This window comes from Xiphias gladius, chromosome 24, assembly GCF_016859285.1.
Source record: "Xiphias gladius isolate SHS-SW01 ecotype Sanya breed wild chromosome 24, ASM1685928v1, whole genome shotgun sequence".
Lineage (NCBI taxonomy): Eukaryota > Metazoa > Chordata > Actinopteri > Istiophoriformes > Xiphiidae > Xiphias > Xiphias gladius.
In genome coordinates this window covers 2,091,930-2,096,929 of record NC_053423.1, presented here as the reverse complement: position 1 = coordinate 2,096,929, position 5,000 = coordinate 2,091,930, and the positions used below count along the sequence as shown (strand labels likewise).

The 5,000-nt window shown below is 36.2% G+C and overlaps 1 protein-coding gene across 9 annotated transcripts in view; it reads left to right on the top strand.

Annotated features, from left to right (window-relative positions):
* The window catches only part of phf14 (PHD finger protein 14), a 105,790-nt gene that overhangs the window by 12,020 nt on the left and 88,770 nt on the right, over window positions 1-5,000 (top strand). The gene's annotated exons all lie outside the window — the stretch shown is intronic.

Sequence of the window (5,000 nt, the reverse complement as noted above, 5' to 3'; positions counted from 1 at the left end):
CAGTATTTTTGTTTTTTGTACTGGTGTTTTTGAACAAAAATATTTCTTTAGGATGCCGTACATGGAAAATGTACTCTCTCAGGGTTTTTCCTGGTTGTGAATCAGATGGATGTGGTACCATCCTGATCATGTGCACAAGAGCATGTGTATCGTACCCTCAGCTGTCTCAAGCAAATACTTTTTACAAGCAACATATTTTGGGAGTTCTAGTGAATCCTGATGAATTTCCAAATCGACAATTAAAAAAAAAACTATTTAGGGGATGTCAGTGTATGCATTTTTCACAATTCCATGACATTTTAAAGACTAAATTAAATGATAAATTGGAAAATTAATCAACAGATCAATCAATAAGGAAAATAATCTTTTCTTTCAGCCCTACAACAAACCTTTGCTGCTTTTGTGTCACGTTTACAAATTTACTCTAGAATTTTTAATGTGTATCAGTTGATACACATTAAAAATGTGTACCAGCTGCTGATACACATTATCACCAGCTGATATTTGGCATAATGAGAAAAATTGCTGTAATTTTTTTATCGTATTATGTTTATGCTTTTGGAATTTCTTCCAAAATTCTGTCTGATTATTTTACACTGAAGAAAGACAAACAATGCCCCAATGTCCACAACAACTATGTTTTGGGAAAAAAAAATGTACTGTGTGTTGTCCTCATCTTTATTTATTCCCCTCTTGGGGAAGATGTTTTAAAAGTGGCTTTGTGTTAACACACTCCTAATGACTTGGCAACTGAATACCCTCGCCTTGACTCCTCGTCCTGTCTTGGACTCTGATCCTCTCTATCATCTGTCCCTTCTACTTCTTGTGGTTATGCACCACTTTCAGATCTTAGAAATTTTCAGCAACTTGTCAGTAACACAAATAATTACTTTTTAACTTTCTATAATAATCCGATGATGTCAAGGTGGAACTGGGAAAGAAATTCAGCCCTGGACTTGAGGGGTTGGGGGATGTTCTGCTTGGGTTGGTGAGGGCATGCAGCACACTTTCATGTGCACACTAAATGACAGGCACACAGAGGGGGCCAGTAAAGAGAGAGACAGGGACAGTAAAAACTTTATGGATTTTTTGATGGCCCACCCGGATGTCTCCCAGTGCTCACAATGGCCAGTCTGACTATGGATGATGTGTGCGCTGATTCTCCGGCCTTCATAACTCTTCTTCTCATGAACTCACATTTTAAAGTAATCATTATTTGTAGGAGCTATATCTGCAAAGCTGAAAACATTATATAACATAACATTATAACATTCATTTAAGAAACCTTTTTAAGGTACTAGACATGCTCGGCAATATTCGCCTGAACATCCACAAAATACCAAGGTGTTGCCTCCTGACACATTCCTGCTGTAGGGAAAAAACAGACACTCTTAGTTTGGAGGAAATTCCTTGAGAAAAATTGCAGTTCTTCCTATTTGGCAGTTTTGGCAGCGCCTTTCCTGTTGCACAGAACTGATTACAATACAGCAACACCACATTGGTGTAATGCCGCAATTGCAGTTACAAATGACAGAAATTCACCGAGTGGTGGTGGAAGGATGGGGCATGGGCCAAGCAAGAACCTATTAAATTTTGGTTTCTTTTGGAAGAAACCATTAAAATCACCTTCCTTAATATTGCAAGATAGGGCATTTTTCGACATTTTCGTCAGTTTCTCAAGAAATAATGTATGGGTGTTGATGTCAAAAAAAAAAAATCAGACATACTTATAGTAATGAGATCTCTGAGTGTGAAGAAATTGGTGCAGATCCAAATTTTTATGACATAAATAATTTCTGGTACGAGACTACTTCCTTTTTCCTTTTATATTGCTATTATAAGAGCTAGACAGACCTGTATAGGATTGTTTGGCCATGGTGGAGGTATGTGCTCTACTGAGAGCTATTTTAGTCAGTATATTTATTATTAGTATATTATTAGTGTAATTATTAGTAAGTCCTAATTTTAATTTATAGTAGTGCATTGCCCATTCAAAACCTGCTTGTTATCTCATTAGTAGTTAAAATTTTATTCAGTCATCTAATCATCATCATCTCATTTCCACATCACAGTTGTGTTATGATATTAATAATAATAATAAAACCTATTTGTCAGACACCTGGTTAGAAAATACTGATTCAAAAGGATAGCCGTGACACATACACTCACTTGCAAATATATTAGTTATACCTACATAAAACTAATACAGTAAAATACAACAGACCTGCAGTAAATCCTCCCTTCACGAGGATTATAATGTTCAGTTTTTATTAAATTTGTTCGAAAGTGATGTTGATTTATTTTAATGTTCATTTTGGAGGCTGTAATTTGGTGCTGTTGAACTGTACTGGGTTATACTGAGAGGTGTTCCTAATAGTTTATCCATCCCATTTATTTGAATAAGATTGACAAAATATTAGAAACCATTAAAATAAATCAACATCCTCTGAAACGGTTTTTAAAAAATGAATATTATAATCCTCATGAAGGGAGGATTTATTGCAGGCCTGTTGTATTATACTTAATAGTTTTATCTATGTGCTCCTAATAAACTGGTAAGTGAGTGTAGATTAATTAAAATCACTGTGTGTCACCCTTTCCCTTAACTGGAGAATCAGCATTTTTACAGAAGAACTTGACTTAAAACTTAAAATGGGTATGACATGGATTTATTTCATCACTGGAGTAATTTACAGTAATAAAAATCACTGGCAAATGTATTTTTGCATTGGCAAGGAAAATATTTAAATCGATTTATTGTCAGTTTAAGCCATTTTCTCACTCATACATAGCCGTTTAAGGAAACAGAAAATATACAATGGCCGAATAACAACATTAGATGACGCATGGTGTAATGTTACATTATCATACTAGCAGCAGTGCATAAATTACTTATTCTACATGTTAATGATCCTAGTATATCATGCATGCTTGGGGATAAAAAGTAAACAAAACAGTGCTGTCTTCAAGTGACTGTGCATAGACATTTCTCAAATTATTAGTAGGATGACAAAAAATTAATGTGAACACAGAAATTTTTATGTGGTAGACAGCCTTAAAACGGTTGCAACAATCAACGGTTGCATTAAGTATTTGATGCACATATCACACACTGGGATATATTATACAGACAGAAGAACTAGTCGAGGTAGCCAGAATGTGATGATCTGGTAAAAGTAATAAAACTGCTGGTTTGGAACGTTCACATATGTTGATACTGGGAAATAGGACAGAGTATCGTTGGATGTGCACATTGTAAAGCCCTCTGACATATATTTGTGATTTCGGGCTGTATCAATCTGATTTTGTTTGACTTGACCTGACTGTAGGGCTTTACCTGAATAAGAATTTTCCAAGTCACATCATAAATACAGCTTCATTATTTTATTTAGTTATGTGTTAATGGGCCATGCTTGTTTAATATATTATTATGTTAAAAATACTTTGCATCAGTACTGATACATTTTCATCAATACACCTTATTTAGAGATCTGAGAAAAACTACATTACTATAATTACACTGTAATCTGTTCACCTCCAGTGGAGAAGCCTCTAAGAGTTCACTGCACAGGTCAAAGTCTCATGTTTTACTTGTAAGACTCATGCTTTAGAGTGTTTACTGGCATCTAACATGATCACCTTATGTGTCATGTGAAAACTTCATATCTAAGAAAAATAAAAACTATGTATCCTAACAATACTTAAGTAATACAATCCTAAAACACTGTGTCGGCAGATATTGTGCTGCTCTGCCCTTATTTTCCTTCAGCCCTCAGTATTTCCAATACAGTTAGATTAAAAAAATTGGTTTATAAAACTTTGTAGCTTGCCTGCCTTTGTAGCTACTGCAGTGCTACATGCTTCATGGCGACATTAGGTTCAAATAGGGGGTCCCCTTGACCGACGATTCATCTTATAAATGTTCACGGGGAGCCCTTTTTTACAGCTGTGCAAGCAAAAACACTGCTGGAGTGCATCCTGTCATAGAAAACAAGATTCACACATGGTATGCATCATATGCTATTGGTGTGTGTTGACATTAATCCAAGTGATCCATATGATCCAAGGCAAAGAGCAACACTTGTATTGAGTAACCATTAATTGTTTTTCCTCCTGTCATAGTTGATCAGCACTTAAACAGTTAAAGATTTCTGTTACACCTAACCAAGCGGTGTCAGCAGCAATTCCCATCTCAAGTGAATGCAGGATGAAGTCAGTCTTGTGCTCTTGTCTATTCCAAATAATGGTAAGTGGAAACTTAAAGAGATGTAGTCTGTCATGGAAATGCACTTCCAGTTTTGTGTAAATGTCAGCGAAACAATACCTTTGGGTCATCTGTCATTAATCTCTCCCATTTTTCTAATCAATCTGCCCTGGTAAAAGTTGATCAAGAATGACTTACACCTCCTCTAACTTTTATGGTGCAAGCTGTTTTTACTATATGATCATTATGTTTGAACGTAACATAGCTGGTGCAACAGCCTGCTGAACTTTACAAATGCCCGTATTTTCATAAGAGTAGAGACAGGGAGAGATTTACATTGCACTTTCATATTGAACATAAATATTATGTTCAATATGATTAATATGATTAATATGATTAAAATATCCCTGGTGTCATTCTGTCACAGCCTCTGCCACAGCTTCTGTGTATAGGCCTCCTTTCCTTATCTGATATTCATTGACAGCTGTTTCTGGACCCTCTTTACTTCCTCCCTGTCCCCTGACCTGAATGCCGTCGTCTTCTTGTTCAGGAGTGTTTAGATTTTCTTGTCAATTCAGGGGTTGTTGTTTCGAAAACAGCAGACAGTTTTGACCGGAGCAGAGGGGTCCATACAGAAGTCCATGTACTTGGGCAAACAGTCTGTTAGTCCATCTTTGTCTTCACCATTTGGCATGTGAAAAAAATCCATGTCGGTGCATGGAAAGCAGTCTTACAGAGTAGCGTATGTCTCCTCAGACCAATTGGAAGATCAGGTTGTGATCTGATCTCCAAGTGG